This window comes from Lynx rufus, unplaced genomic scaffold (genome assembly GCF_022079265.1).
Source record: "Lynx rufus isolate CCGP_SWC_20201006 ecotype Redwood Valley unplaced genomic scaffold, mLynRuf1.p SCAF_10, whole genome shotgun sequence".
In the NCBI taxonomy this organism is placed as follows: domain Eukaryota; kingdom Metazoa; phylum Chordata; class Mammalia; order Carnivora; family Felidae; genus Lynx; species Lynx rufus.
This window is the reverse complement of record NW_025814824.1, coordinates 41,103,344-41,120,380: the sequence shown is the minus strand read 5'-3', so window position 1 is coordinate 41,120,380 and position 17,037 is coordinate 41,103,344. Positions and strand designations below refer to the sequence as shown.

Below are 17,037 nucleotides of genomic sequence, written 5' to 3'. Positions count from 1 at the left end.
ATAACAATTGATCCCTAATCCTGACTCTTGCCCTAAATTCTGGTATAAATGTAATTTATTAACTCCTCCCCTTTTGGGGGGCCTGATCTTTTTCCATTCATTTACCTTTATTCTTTTCTCTGTCCTTATATTTTAAATGAGTATCATGTAAATCACTATACATTATTTTTTTCATCCAAATTAATCTCTGTGTTTTAACGGACATGTTTAGTCCATTTACATTTATTTAGGATTTATTTCTGCCATCTTATTTTGGGCTTTTATTTACTTTGCCAAATGATCTCTATTCTCTTTCTTCCTGCCTTTGCATAGACTAGTCAAGTTTTCTTTTTCCCCCCTCTATTCCTATTCCACTGATGTGGTCATTCTACATCTCATTTGTATGTCTGCATGTACATATAACCCTTTTGGATGTTACCCTTACATTTTTATCACACATTCTTGACTTTAAAAAGTATAAAATCAGTCAACATTCATCTCCCACCCTTCATCTCCCACCCTTCTTACATATTATTGTTGACCAGTATTTTAGTTCCATTGTTTTGCACCCTTATAATCTGTCAATATTATTGTTATTTTCTACAGACAGATCTTGTTTGAATTTACTGCCCTTTCTTGAGTCTCATTTCTTCCCTTTTGGTTCAGTTTTCTTCTACTTGAAATAAATCTTCTAGAAACTCCTTCATGAAAGTGTTTAGTAACTAAAACAAAATTTAACTTCACCTTGGTTGATAATAATACTTTAAGTGGATATAGAAGTGACAGTTTCTCTTACTTTTTTTGGGCATGTTATGTTATTGACTTTTGGTTTCTGTTGTTGCTGTTGAAAAGTCTGCTGCCTGTCTAATCATATTTCCTTTGTAAGAAACATGTCTTTTCTCTGTGGTGGCTTTAAGAACTTTTTGACTTTGGTGTTCTGCATTTTCATTATAGTGGACTTACAGTTTGGATTTATTCTTATTTAGCTAGCTCATGGCTTGCTGTAGCTTCCTGAATCTTATTATTTTTATCTTTTAACCACTATAAAAAAATACCTCAGCCTTTTTCTCTTTGAATATTTCTTCTCCGTCATTCTCTTTGAAAATCATATTATTTCTCATTCTATCTTCCATATATTTAATTACTCTCTCATACATTTATGTCTTTGTGATATATCTGAATTGGAATCAGAGGTCTCTTCCAGCTCATTAATTTTCTCTTTAGCTATATCTAATTCATTGAAATTAATGACTATAGTTATTACTTTTATTTTTTATTTTTTTCTTTTTCAGATCTGTATTTTTTTTACATGATATCTTGTACACTTATTATGTTTTCGACTGCTTATTTTATGTCTCTAATCATTTTAAGCATATTTATAGTCTCTCTACAACAGATCTACTATCTGAAGTTATGGGGAATCTAGTCCTGATGTATGTTCTATCTGTTGACTCTCTATCATGGGGATTGTTTTCTAATATATTTTATAATTTGGGAGGGTGACTTTGTCTTCAGTGTGGCTTTATTTATGACCCTCAGTGACCTTGGCTGAGGGTATGACTCAATAGAGGGTTTTGTGTTTGGTCCATGATTGTATGACATCATGGCCTAGAATCACATTTTTATGTTCATGTCTCATCTCAAATATTCCTGGACCACATATATAGCATAACTCCAAGTCAAACCCAAGTAAGGCACTGGTTTCTTGGTTCAGAATTCTTGATTCACAACTGAGAGCCTTTTTTTTTTTTTTGTACACAGATTTCTGGTTAATACAAATTCCTTTGTTGTCTCCCTGTTCTGATGGCTTACTTGGCAATGCCTGCATTTGGCCCATCATTGAAGCCAGGAATGTAGGTCTCAGCTTTCACAATTAGTTGCCTCTCCAATTTAAGTTCCCAAAACAACTAATGTAGTCTCTATGTCTTTAGACTACATGTGGTTGGCTTATCCTGGGTCAGGAATCCATATCCAATGCAATAAGCCGTAGACAGTAACAGGGTCTCAAAGCACTTAAGAAACTCCCTTTTGAGCTGTTTTTGGAGAGAGAATTTCTCTAGCAGAGAGGCCTGGAGAAAGGGAGGAAATGATCATTGGAGGAAACAATTAGCATCCCCACAACCAATAAGTTTTCTCCAATACTTCTCTTGTGTAAGCTATGTCCTCAGTGATCATTTAGCCTCCATTGTGGGCATAAAATTGATAAGGGTTAGAGTTTGAGCTGTTGTAACCAAGGAGGGTGCCCAGAAGAGATCAAGGTGAGCATGTTTCTACATAGCAGTGGAATTTGTTTTCAACTCAGATTAAATTTAGAACTTACTCTTTCACATAGCAACCTAGCCCAGTGGCTGATATAATAGATATTCAAAAAAATTTTTCTTGGAACAAAATATCAAACACTTCCTTCACCCTGCAATAAAGAGATAAAGCAGCACACAGAGGCAGTAGGCAGAAAGTATTCAAAGAGAAACAGAAAGCTCTAAGTCCATGCTAAGAAAAAGAGAAATCTTTTCCAGAGAAAGAAGTATCTTGAAGCAGGCAGTCAGCAAAGAATGTTGAAGGAAAGTAACCTTTTAAAAGGCTCAGAACTTGGTATGGACTTTGAGTTAGTGTATATACCAAGATGGAGAACGTTCTGCAGTTCATTAATAAGAGCCCTGTCACGGGTGGTGACATCCCACACAGACCCTCACAGCAGGGTATCACCTGTGAACTTGGATGTTACATTAAGATAAAGCACAGCCTACAAAAACAAAGACAATTCTCTCAGGCACACCTATATTAGGAGTTTAAGGGGAAGGAACTGAAACAAAAAACATTTTAAGGGAACTGCTGTGTTATTTTGTGTGTGTGTAAAAATACCCATGTTAATTATGTATTTAAATATATGTAGTTTGAATCGTCCTGTGGATTCTTTCTTAATATTTCTTCTAGCTTTTGTTTTTAAAACATAAGTTCAAGGATCTCTCCAAAGGCTATTATGAATAGATATCGGGATTAGCTAAGAGCTGCAGTCAAAATTTGGGAGCTAAGAAAGCAGGTCCCCTTACAGAACTCTGCCACGCTTAGAACTTCTCGATTCTGAGTGTACCACTTATTAGATTCAGCCTCCTAATGAAGCCTCCAAAATGTCTTTAGAAAAAGTCTTAGGGGTGGCCATCTGGTTGAAAGATGGAGGCGAGCAGACTTGATTTGAAACTATGTTTGCGTATCAAGTATGCTATTATTCTACTCAAATTGAGTTACTAAGGTTGGCTTGTGGGAGAGAAAGGTTAGACCCCATTGCCCAAGCTGACTTTTGGCCCTATAGTACCTGAACTCGGAAAGGAGGACTCCACATGTAAAAACTCTGGACAATAAAACCCACAGCATGAAACAGATGATTGTAGCACCAACCCAGGGCACAGAGAAGCTTTGTTAGACAAAGTTTGGGCTGTTTTGGCTTTTCAAAACACTCAAAACACCTGTTGCCCAGGATGGGGGTAATCTCCATCAAGATGGTGAAATGCTGGACCCCTGCCAATTCTGATAGAACTCCTAACAGGATGCTTCCTTGATGAATTTGCTAGAACTCAACTATGTCACAGATCTGAAACATCCAATACTGATAATGACCTCAACATTGAACCTTGGGTTGCTTTCCCAACAGTAGCTCCTGCAGTTGTTCTCAGATGAAATCAAATTACTATGGAAAAAATGTGTGAGACCGCCCTTCCCACGATGGGGTGAAAAGGGCAGCTTCCCGGGTTACCGCACGTTGAAAACACCATCTCACCAACTTACAGGTGGTGTTATTCAAGCACAAGAACGCGTGGAATGTGTCAAATGTGTGTGTCAAATGTGTGTCAAATTAGGTAGCCTCCCTCTCAAAACCGTTAAATCTTTGCATCTCATCATAAGGCGGGGCGGCGGGGGCGGCGCTCGCAGAGGGGGCTGTCGGTGGGAACCCAGCAACGTAACAACTGGAACCAAATATCTTGCTGAAGAAACAAGGAAGTGCTCTGCCGTGGCCAAAAGACAGGGACTGAGCCTGGCACATTACATTTTCTTTCCCCAGGTAGTCCTTTCCAGAAATGCTTCTGGGTAGCGGTTCCCTTCTAGCATTCCTGAAAATTTATAAGATATGAGATAGGCGCTCAGACTTCAAACTTATATTAAGAAGCTTGGATGAAAAGACTACTATGCGTATACTGAGCGCTCAGAACTCTGGGGCAGCTTCAGGCTGGAAAACGCCAGTCCACTGCCCTTGCACCAGAGCTCCCTGTGAGGCCACCATAAGAACCAGAAGGCACACTGGCAGAGGACCCCAACTAGATGTCAGCCCAAGATGTTGGGAGTCCCAGGACATATCCTGAGTCCTCATTTGGTTTTCTCTCTCTCAGGGTAATTGTGAGAAATAAATGAGGTGACGGTGTCAGGTGCATATTAACCCCTTGCATTCCATGTTCCCATGGTACCCGAGACAAAGTCTTGTGGTGGCTTTGTCCTAACCCCATGCGGTGGGCGTTTGTGTTCTTACTTGCCCAGATCCTAGTCCCTCATTCTCTGATAACAGCACCTCGGGGTTTTTTTTTGTTTTTTGTTTTTTGTTTTTTCCCGGAGAACCTCTCTGCTGTTGCTCATGGTTTGGGTGCCCTCCTCTGGCCAACAGCTGAGAACATGACCCAGGCCAAACCAAGTAGAATTGCCCTTCTGGGAATGTGGATCTGATACAGGAGCGACACCGGGGCAGAAAACTTTCAGAACTAATTAAAGCTGGGCTCCAGGCCCTGAAGAGCCTGTCCATCAGTTCCTGCTTTGCGGCACCCCTGCAGCTGCCCTGATCCTCGCCCCTTCCTCGGATTCTGGGAGCTACTACCTACCCTTACATTAAATTCCTGGTTGCCTCTTGGAGCCAGGGTGGCCTTCCGTGCTTTGTAACAATGTGTTTCGGTTCCCCATCCCCTGCACAGAAGAAACCAATTGCCAGGTCGCGGGAACTAAGGTGACAGCAGGACCAGAAGCCAGCCTCCAGAATGGCAGCCTGTGCCCCCTCCACTGTACCCTGCTGGGGACTCTCTTCTTGGCCCCCCACCTTCCCACCCTGCCACATCATTCTCCTGCATTCCACGTCATCCCACTCCCCAACCATGATCTATTTCAACCCTCAAGTCTCTTTTTCCTCTGGTACCAGGTTATTTTCATAAATCTTTCATTTGAAAATAAATCTCAGTGTCTCGTTCACCACAACATTTCTAAAATTCATTCCTCTGCCCCATTCCTCTGCCAACGTGCTCATTCCAGAGGAGGGCCCTTCCCACTTGAATGTTGGCAACATCCTGGCCTCTTGGCTTCCTCTCCTGCCACCTTCCTCTCTCCCAGAGAGAAAATGAGGTTTGGACTTGGGTGGGTTGAAAGCCCATCTATGCATGCCATGCATAACATTCCCTTCCTCAGCCCTGATGCATTCTAAGACAAAAAGACCTTTGATAATGTTTCTCTGGGGGCCCGTTTGGCGCCATTTTGCAAATTGAGAGGCATTGGCTAAGTTCCTCCCGTTGGAGAGTAAGCAGTGGTCATTAACAGAGGGCAAGCTCAGTCCCTACCCAGGTCTATAGGCTCTTGTACAGCTGAGCCCTGTGAGTTCCACATCCTCACCCAACTCGGGGGTTGAAGGCATAGATCATGGTATCTGTTCCACCTAAACATGTTTTACCCAATCAAACCTCTACAAAAATGGCCCTGTTTGGCAGCCAGGGATCATACCCTCCCCTCAGGAAGTGGTTACATATTAGAATTCAGGGTACCTCTTATAGCTTGGAAACACATTCTATGAGCTGTCCTCTAGGGGCCCATAAGGAATTCACACCTGTGATTAACTTAACCGAACGTCCAATTTCCCTAAAGCCCTATACAGATCCAGTAGAGAGAGCAGCTCTCTGGCAACAACTCGAGATTTTTAGAGAGAAATCAGGGTACGACAGAATCGGGTAATTTAGCATATCACGATAAACAGTGTGAGTAGAGCTAGGCTAGATGTTGCCGATATATACAATGAAGAGTGGTTCACCTAGGTACACCCTCCATATCCACAAATGTACAACCTAACACCTATCATTAGGTTCGTACAGAGCACTTTTAAAAGTTTGTCTGGCGTGAAATATTGAATCTGATATTCACTAGAAATTTCCCATGCTACTTAAAATTAGATTAGTATTTTACTTTTGTGTGGTATTCAGAAATAGCATGTTGTACAATGGAATTACCACATATGTGGAACATATGTTTGTGTTCCAGTTGGGAGAAATTATTTTTATAAATGCAGGCTAAAGAACCTCTTTTTAAATGAATTCTCTTAAACTTAAAATTCATTTTAAGGCCCGCCGCCATTAAAAAAGAGGGAGGGAATGCAGGGGAGAATGCGGACAGGACAGAATTCGACAACTATTTTCCTGGCCGTATTGCATTCAGTGAGTCCTCTAAATGATCTCTTCGACTCGAGGCTCTGGCTTCAGAACTAGATTTGGTTCCCCTCCTTGTCTCCAGTGTATTCTTGTGCCCCTGCGAGTTGAATCATGGGCAGAAATTCCCAGTATTTTCATTCCTTCCCTGCTTTGAAGTCCATTACTCTTCATGTTGATTTTCTCTCCACCCTCTTGAAAAAATGTATGCGTCCCCAAGATGGAAAGCCAGGAGCTGGCACCTTGGGACGAGATCACATGGAACAGGAGAGGCTTGAAAGGCAAGCGCCTCGCCAGTGTGGTGAGCACCACCACAAACCATGGCCGGCATCTCGGGAAGGGAAGTGAGTCAGTCCTCTGAATTCTGTGGTGACGAACCCCAGAGCATCTGTCACCCCCTTCCCTCCCTGTGGGTGCACGCCTGACTGAGCACGGGGCCTCCTGCTATGAGGCAGGGCCAGACAGATGTTCTTTTGTCCTTAACACAACTGTGCAAACCGCTGCTCTTGGATATCCAGTGATGTCTGTATTCTTAATCTATAGCCACTTCAAATCGATACATTCTATTTCCAGTAAAGAGAAATTGAATAATACATGTCTACGGCGGACTATGGACTTGGGGTCTTTTGAAATGACTTCAGAACAGATGGAACTACTATAAACTTCTGTACGTATAAAGAACAAACATGTGTATCACTAAACATGAATCTGTGCATGTGAACGATCACAAATGAATGGATGCAATGGAATGAATCTCTTCATCCAAACATTCCATCCGTATAAAAACCCCCAAATGAGTATAATGACCACCAACAGTCAGGCTGATGATGATGACACCAATACTACTAGGTGTCCGAAGGGTAGCTCAAATTACTAGTCCCCGTTGGGAAGGAGCGTATAGTCTGATTAGTTACGCGTGCACACACACACCAGCCATTGAAACCTCGGAATCCTACCTGATTCTTCCCCTCTTTTACCTTGTGCGTGAGTTTGGTCCCCAGTCTCGCTCATTCTCGTTCTCTAATTCTCATACTTACCTCCCTACCTTTTCCTCTCCAGCCCCAGCTATTTCAGGCCCTCTTGGTTCTTCCCCAGGCTGTACCATTAGCCTCCTTTGGGACACAGTATGTTGCCTTTTAAAAAAAACGTTTATTTATTTTTGAGAGAAAGGGAGATCCAGTGAGAGCAGGGGAGGGGTAGAAAGAGAGGGAGACACAGAATCCGAGGCAGGCGGCAGGCTCCGAGCTGTCAGCACAGAGCCTGACACGGGGCTCGAACTCACGAACCGTGAGATCACGACCCGAGCTGACATCGGATGCTTAGCCGACTGAGCCACCCAGGTGCCCCAGGATGTTGCCTTTAAGAGTCCCCCAGCATGGTCAGGGCTGTCAAAGGATAGCGCTCCTGCCGCTCCTCCACTCCCTCAACCATAACAGACCACGTTAATCAATCCCAGTGCCTTCCGCATGGCTGCACAGCCCTTTGGAGCACAGCCCTCCAAGGTCACTACCAATTTATCAGAGTTCTTCTACAAACAGAGGCTATTTGCCATCCCGATCTAGGTCCTTTAAAACAAAGTTCTTCAACCAGGATTCAGCAGCGGCATCTCAGCTGCCTGAAAAACACGTAAGATCTAAACCTGGCATGAAATATGGGCGTTTTTAAATGTATCATGCATGATTGATTGATTTGGAGAGAGAGGGAGGGGGGCAGAGGAAGAGGGAACAGTAAGCAGGCTTCGCACTCAGTGCAGAGCCCAGTGCGGGGCTCCACCCCACAACCCCGGGATCATAACCTGAGGCAAAATCAAGACTCAGATGCTCACAGACTAAGCCACCCAAGCGCCCCTCGTGCATGGTTTTCGGTGTGTGTTCTTCCTTGAGGACTAAGGAGGAAACTAAGCCAAACCTGAACATTTTTCCCCTTCCAAATCCTCTCTTTTGCCACCTGCTGCTTTACAACCTTCCTTGGTTCCTATTCCATAGCTACAAATCTTTTGCTTTCCCTAGCCAGCTCCTAACAACTTCCATTTGGACACCAGGTACGTTAGTCCAAGACTAATACCAAGACAGGTACATCCTCCAAGAAGCAGATGTCGGGATGGGATTAGATGTGCAAAGCTTTACTCGGGCGAGGCATATGCGAGAAAATGGGGAAGGAGCCAAGACAGGCTGGGAGAGCTGTCTTAACGCAGGGCAGTTCTGACCCCACGAAAAGGAGGGAAAAAAAAGGCTGAAGCACCTTGGCCAGCCGTGCAGTTGTATGACAATTCTGGAGGTCCTGGAGCTAGTTACCCATCAGAGGAGGTCAGTGTTTGAGCATTCTTGCTGTGCTGAGTCACTGGCTGGGAGCAGGTCTCAATGCAAAGCAGCGATTTCTGGTGACAGCAGCTGAGGCCTCGGCCAATGAATGACCCTCCCGCATTTGGAGACCTAAGAGGTGCGTTCTCAGAACTGCCTTGCCCGGTGACACAGCAGCAAGGGCTGCCGAATTTGACAAATAAAATACAGGACAGAGAGTTCAATTTGGATTCCAGGTAAACAACAAATAACTTTTAGTCTATGTCCTATATTTTATCAGACAACCTTCACAGTAGCTCTTTGTGCGTTGAGTTTATCTGTGACAACCCTCTAACTTTTGAACTGGATCTGTGATTTAGGACAATCCAAACAGGTCCCTCTCCCCATGGCTTTCTCTCCTACTTACTCGTCCATCCTCCCCACTGCTCTAGATCACCTTCTGGAAACACTATTCTGGTCATGCCACCCTCCACCCAAGAAGCTTCCAATAGTTTCCTCCCGTGGCCTTCAGAATGGACCTCTAATTCCACAGGCTGGCTTTCAGCCTTAACTTTGCCACACTGATTCCCACTAACCTTTACAGCCCCTGGGCTCCAATCAGACCAGACCCGGTAGTTATCAGGACAAACTCTTCAGTTCCAGACGTCCTGCCTTTGTTCACACTAGTCCCCCTCCCTGCAATGCTCTTCCAGAACAGCCTTTCCCCAGATGTCCACATTTCCAACTTTGATCTGTGCTTCAAGGCCAGCTCAAGTGCTCCTTTCACCTTGAAGAGATAAGTTACATACACCATTGCCCTGCCCAGAATCCCTTATACCCAGGGACACGGGAAGAAGCCGAAATGATAGACATAATCTGATATGCCCTGAATGCAAAGCTTTCCATACAGAGTGGGCTTTAGCAAACAGTGTTTCCTGGTTCCTCGAGTGGCATTAATAGCAACAGCCCTTGTACAGGCAACTGGGTTAGTCTTGCTTTTAGCCCTGGTGCAGATGTTTAATTAATCAGGGCCGCCGTCCTTGTTCGCCCTTGACTGGGTTTCCCTGATGATTACCCACCGGAAAACTCAGCCCTTTAATGCAAACGATGTCCTGATTAGTGTTTTGTGCCATGCACCAGGTTAGGGGAGTAGGTCCTTCATTAGCGAGCCAGCCCGAACTGCAACGTTAAGTCCTGAAAACTCAAACCTCATTTCATACACAACCGTCTTCCCATTTTCTCGTGCGTCAGCCCTTTCCTTAACGCCCTTTCTTTCCTCCCAACTTTGATTTGGGAAAAGGAAGTTTGCATCAAGTGAATATACAATAGTAATTTATTCTGACTTGAGCACGGTTCTGAGATTGACCTGAGCGGTGAAGACGCCCTCCACCCAGCCATGTCCCTTTCTCTCCACAGTCTGGAGCTTGGGTGTGCCTTCCTTTTGTTGATGGCACAGGTACTCACATGCCGTCCCTTTCTCCCTCCCTCACTAGAAAAAGGGGAGGAAATCAGATGATGAAATGAAAACCTTTAAATAAAATATCATTCACACAAAGGAAAAGAATTTTCCTCTGGGTCATTATCAGTGGAAACCCAGTGAAAAGATAATAAGCACAAGATTCCTGATTAATTAAACATTTGTGCTCTTTGGATGCAATTATTCTGGGTAAAATCAACTCCGGGACATCTGTTTACTCAACCTTGGGCTGAGAAACCACCAAACTACCTCTGCTCTGTATCTCCAGGCACAGTGTCAAGGCATAGAACTGATCGCTCATAAGCCCGAGGAATATGCCCACTAATTTCCTAGGTTCGAAACAGATGACCACGTTACACGAGCAATAAATTAGGAAGGCTGAGTAAACTCAGAGGGTTAATTGGGGAAATCTAAAATGACAATATATTAATATAACACATATTTACCAATATGCATAATCGCTTTATGCTACCGAGCAATTAAATATAGATGATAAACATTTTCATGAATGCTTTTACCCAGCTTTTTCTTTTTCACCCAGTGTCTTAGTCCGTTTGGGTCACTGTAACAAATTACCACAGACTGGGTAGCTTAAAAACAACAGAAATTTATCTCCCACTGTTCCGGAGGGGGGAAGTTCAAGATCAAGGTGCCAGCATGGCCAGGTGAGCACCCTCTTCTGGGTCACAGATTGCTGACTTCTTGCCTTGTCCTCACATGGTGGAAGGCGGCAAGAGATCTCTCTGGAGCCTCTTTTATAAGGGCACTAATCCTATTCATGAGGGCTCCACCCTCATGGTCTGATCACCTCTCAAAGGCCCCACTTCCTAAGACCACCACATTGGAGATTAGCATTTCAACGATTTAGGGGATATATAAACACTCAGACCATGGTACCCAATTCGGTCTCTGGTTTCAATGATTTTCCCAATGCCACTAAGCCCTTATCTCCCTCCCCTAGCAGTTGAGGCCAGGGAATGTCCTTGACCAGTTTTGTGGGAGCCTAGAAATGGGCAAAAATGAATGCGCCCTGTCAGCTGACAAGCTAAAATCCCACAAGTTGTGAATTAAGGAGGATTAAGGTCCAAGAGTAGGGTAAACAGAAAGTGAAACCGAGGCACAGGAAGTCAAGTGGGAGGAGATGCAGGACAGAGAAGGAGCAAGGCCTAGAGAACCCACTGGCTGGAATCCAGATGCCTGGAATGGCCTTTCTATGAATCTCCCACTGTAACCAAAGACCCTGTGGCAGAAGGAGTCTGGATTATTAGCCAGAGAACCTGTGTTAGATGTAAGCAAATGAGCAGAGATGTTTGAGGAATTATTGATGACTGGTTGATTCTCCCTGTCTATGCAAAATACCTGTATCCTTTAAGACCCCAGGCCTGGTGGGCCAGGGTTTGGGTCTCCTCAGATCTACCGAGTAGAGAACTATAATACCATTATATTCCCACGTGAGGGGAGAGATGGGTTACCACGTCCACTCCTCTGACCCTAGTCCTTTCCAGTGAAATAGTCAAATTAATCACACTCTCTTAGGAGACACAGCAGCAAAGATAATGGCTCCAGTTCCTGGTTGAGAATTTCTACCTGGCCACAATCTATGGGAAGAAGAGGGTAGATAGGTAAGTGTTATGATCAAGGCTTTGAAACCATCTTCTGAAACCAAGATGCCCACCAAGGGATGAAATTAAAAAGTAAACAATGCTCTCTACTCTTCCCACCCCAAATAAACAAACAAAAAGAAAGAAAACAAGAAGTGCCTTGGGAGTCTATAGAGGTAGGAGATCTTTGAGAAAGAAAAAAAAAAAAGAGTCTAGCTGATGCAGATAGAGATCCTATGCAGGGAATGGAAATGATCATTTTCATGAGGTTGTCTGCAGAGTACCAGATCTAAAGGGAAAGACCTGGCAACATGCTGGGCCTCCCAGGGCTATCTCTGAATGGCTCTAAACCCCAGGTGCCATATTGTAGGTACACATTCTCCATGCTGTGTCCAACATGCACAGCCACAACTTCTTTGGCCACATGACTTCCTAGAATGGGACTGTCTCTTGATAATGTGTGCTAGTTCTCAGGATAGGGGGAATTGCTCAGAGTAACGGCTGCGTAGTATATAGGAGAAAATAACATCAAACCCATCAAAGAAAGTGGCCCACGGTCTCTGTTCTAGATGCTTTCGCTGTTCTGGACCCGAATGCCTAACTCTGTCTCAACTGTCCCTTGCTTCTGATGATCCAAACATGCCCTTTGAATCAGTCCTTCTATGCCTTGAGGCAGCCATGATAAACAATGAATACCTCTTTACTCCCATAGGGGGCACTTGCCCTGAGAGGGGGCCTGACTTCCTAGAGGTAGGTAGAAAGGATGAGAGGTTAGGAGTTGGCTCCTCCTACTTCAGAATAACCTCCTTTTAGAGTGGGTGCTCTAGTGTTGATTATGTGGGTCTGGGCCAGTTTGAGACAAGACAGGACGAAGGCATTGTATTAGTTTCCTGTTGTTGCTGTAACAAATTACCACAGACACAAATTTATTACTTATAGTTCCAGAGGTCAGAAGTCCAAAACAATCTCACTCAGCTAAAACTCAATGTGTAGACAAGGTTGTATTCCTCTGCATTTCCTTGCCTTTTCATGTTCCTAGAGGCCACCTGCATTCCTTGGCTCATGGCCCCTTTCTCCCTCTTCGGAGTGTATCGCTCCTACCTCTGCCTCCTGCATTGCATCTCCTCCGGTCCTTGGCCTTCTTGTTTTCTTCTTAAAAAGACCCTTGTGATTAAATTGGGCCCCACAGAGATAAAACAGGACAATCTCCCATCTCAAGATCCTTAACCACATTAGCAAAGTCCCTTTTGCCATGTAAAATACCATATTCGCAGGTTCCAGGGATTAGAACATGGACGTCTTTGGGGGACTGTCTTTCTGATTTAGTACAGACGTATCTGAACACTAGGAGGCCTTGGTTGGCCAGGTGAATTCCTTACTGATCTTAAGATGATCAGTTACTGGAACATGCAGAGTGAAAAACGAAGCAAAATGTTGAACAAGCAGTTGGTAATTGCCAACGGACCCCAGAAATTCATGAACATCTTTGCTTACTCTGGAGGCCTCCCAGCTGCAAAAGGCTAACTCCTTGAGGGACTTCATGCAAACATCTTGGCTGGACAACATGGCCCATGAATTCCATCTCTAGCCTCACAAATTTTTTCTTTGGACAAGGCCAGAGGTCATGCTGCCCAAGTCATGGGGAATAAATTAGGATAGCAACTCTTAAGTTGGTGTGTCAAGATTCACTGTTTCTCAGGATGCTAATCATGTGCCATACCAAAAATGCCTCATAGTCAAATTCAAACAAACTGGAGAAAACACAGTTAAAGCCCAACATAAGTAAATCTATTTGAGTCAGACATATTTTTTTTTTATTTGAGGGCCTGTCAGAGCCTCCAGCCGTTCCTAAGAGTGTTCTTAGTCACAGCTAAGAAGCAATTCAAATCCCTGAAGGGAAGTATAAAATTACAGTGCACCCCAAGTGTTTTGACCTCAGAACCTCTTAGTAGCAGGACTCCTCTTTGGGTCTCTCTAACTTGGGTTCTATGGAACAGAGCTTGGGAAACACCGAATCAGGACACTAGCCATTTAGATGATGGTTCTCTGTCCATGTTCAGAAGGTTGTTTCCCACTCATCAACCTCTTGGCTGGAGGTGAAATGCCAGCGCCCCAACATCTTACTCCGTAAAGGTTTCTCCTGCAGTATAAACTGAGCCAGCCGGTGAGATTGAGGACACCATACACTCTCAGAAGCAGAACACTCCATCTTTTCTTTTGTGCAGGGAACAAAGAGGCCTAGAAAGAGAGAAAAGGCCCAAAGAAGCTTTACCATAAAAAAAAATATTTTATTTGCAAATGATCTGTTTCAGGTTCAGCCATGAAGTGTACCCACCTGACGGGAATATAGAACGACTACTTTGTTTTGTATCTGAAAACACCCCCTGGTTAGATGTCATATTTTTCCAGGAACCCAGACTCACAACAGCTGTCCCCCCCGGGGGATCCCTAGCTGATTCTGAACAACAGGTATGGCAAAGGGGTGAGACAATTACCCCCTGTCACTTGCCTCTCCATAGACCCAGTAGGCAAGGGCAGCACACCCCTCAGAGCAGCCACCGTCACCTGCCTGTGGTTCCGCTTCTGCAGAAATTAACATGACATTTCCACCCGGTCAGTTTTGACACGTAAAAGATATGGCAGCAATAAGAACATGTGGGAGGTCTCCAGATCCCTGGAGACCCACCCCCCCTCTTCTGGTACCGAGCCAATATATTCAATACCACCCCAATATTTTCCTGGTTTCAACATCTGTTAGAAGGTGAGGTTCCATGCACTCTGGTGCTCACTGCTGTTGTGCCCATCACCTCCCTCCAGTCACGACTGGACACTTGGCCTTGGTTCAGTGCCCTGTCCCAATCCTCTCTCTCCCAGGGTCCTACATAAGCTAGCAGTGGAAGCCTCCGGTTCCCTCCTGCATCAGTCACGAGAGGCTTGTCAGGCTGCAGTAATGGAAAACCCCCACGATTCAGTGGTTCAATAAAGAGAAAGTGTAGTTTTCCGCTCATTCTACCTGTTGGTCTCTCATCTCTCATCAGCAGGGGGCTCTACTCCACATTTGCCTTCCTCAGGCTGACAGATCCTGCACCTTCTAGAGCATAGCCAGTTACACGGGGGGAAAGGAGAAAAATGTCAGATCCTGTACTGACTCTCAAAGATTTCTGTTCACATTTCATTATTAATATTTTACACAGAAGCTATCAATTATTTAATATCTACTCCGGGTCAAATATTTTATAATCACTTAATCCCCACACAACAAATTTATGAGGTATTTATTTCCCCTATTTAAAAAAATTTTTTTGATGTTTATTTATTTTTGAAAGAGAGAGAGAGAGAGAGCGGGGGAGGTGCAGAGAAAGAGGGAGACACAGAATCTGAAGCAGGCTCCAGGATCTGAGCTATCAGCACAGAGGCTGACATGGGGCTTGAACCCACGAACCATGAGATCATGACCTAAGCTGAAGTTGGACGCTTAACCGACAGAGCCACCCAGGCGCCCCAATTTCCCCTACTTTTCAAACAAAGGGCCTGAGTCTTAAAGACATTAAGATATTGCAAATCTAGCAAGAGGCACTCCTGATTCCTGGTCCAGTCAGCACCCAAAGCCCCACTTTTAACCGACGTTGAATCCTCACTAAGAGAACTTTCTCTGACTTCTGAGCTCATTTATGTGAAAAACCTTACAGAAATCTAACAATTCAATCAGTCACATATTTTTTCAATTGCCTTATTGAAAGACAAAACATTTTAATGACAAATGTAAAATATAGCAAAAAGCACATACCAATTAGTGTGATATTTCTTCATTTTTGTTCATCTGCTGGTGAAATTGATAGCACATTTTCTAATTCACACTTGTGAGAAGAACTTTATTTGTTCAGTGAGTCTTTATTTTCATTTTTTTTCCCAAACATATCTTGACATGTCCTTGAATAATTAATTTACATTTTAGAGAAGGCTTTGTGGTGCCAGAGTCCATTGATGACTTCTGTGTTGTCCAGAAGCTTCGAATCAGTGACATAGAGCTTTCCGTTTGAGGTCCCTCAATTCATGCTCAGGACCAACAGAATGAATTCACACATTTGTAATGCTTTAAACTGAGTTAACTGCTTGTCAAAATATTTACATTTCCAGGATATTTTGATGTTTTATGGGGATAAAGAAAGCAAATATTTAAAATCCAGACGGCTCTGGAAAATCCGGAATATATGGCAGTTACAGATTGTAGCTCTTCCAAAACCACCAGCATGCTTTAAAAAATAAGGAATTCACTCCTCCTGGTATTTATATCTTCCTGGTATAAATCAACTAATCAACTGAGTTAGCATTGTCCAGTAGACGGTTATTCCTCTTCCCACAAGTGACATGTCCATAACCGGGTCTCCTCTCTCTCTCTCTCCCACCCCTACCATCCCTTACCTAAATCCAATTTGCCCTTGCAGCTCAATTCTTGCCCTTGTCTATGGGAAAACCAGAAATGGTGGCTGAAAACACCCAAGGTCTGGAGCAGGGGGTGGGTGGGGGAGGAATGCTTCTATCCTCCTAACAACAGAATTTAAGGTCTCTTCCTAAGGGATTAGGCTCTATTTTGAATGGCCCTTCATCTACCCACTCCTCCCCCCAACACATGTCACCCAATTTACTTTCAGCAGGCATTGGATGGGACCCATCAACTCACTTAGGCTTGTTCCCATCACTCAGGAACATCTGAACATGCTCAATCCAGGGGCTTGCCTCTGGTTCTTAGGGGCAGCTGGAGAGAAGAGATCAGAGCCTAGAACCCCTCCTTTGGGTACATAGGCCAATATGGTGCAATTTCATGAAAGTCATGGGTTAGGAGTCAACTCCCAAATTAAAGGCTTTGTGGGGAGGGACTTTGAAAGTAAACTGTCAATGTTTTGTCTTTGCCATAGATTTTTATTCCCACTCTCTTAAATTAAACCACTATTTTTTAAGATTTAGTTGCTCTTCATCTCTCATAATCAAGGAAATACAAATCAAAACCACCACAAGATACCACCTCACACCTGTGAGAATGACTAACGTTAACAACTCAGGCAACAACAGATGTTGGCGAGGATGCGAAGAGACAGGATCTCTTTCGCATGGCTGGTGGGAATGCAAACTGGAGAAGCCGCTCTGGAAAACAGTACGGAGGTTCCTCAAAAAATTAAAAGTAGAACTACCCTACGACCCAGCAATGGCACTACTAGGTATTTACCCAAGGGATACAGGTGTGCTGTTTCGAAGGGACACAT

The 17,037-nt window shown here is 43.9% G+C and overlaps 1 pseudogene; it reads left to right on the top strand.

Moving 5' to 3' along the window:
- LOC124524259 (ferritin light chain-like) overlaps window positions 1–7,981 on the top strand; it is a 74,976-nt pseudogene extending 66,995 nt beyond the window's left edge.
- The last annotated feature ends 9,056 nt before the right edge of the window (window positions 7,982–17,037 follow it).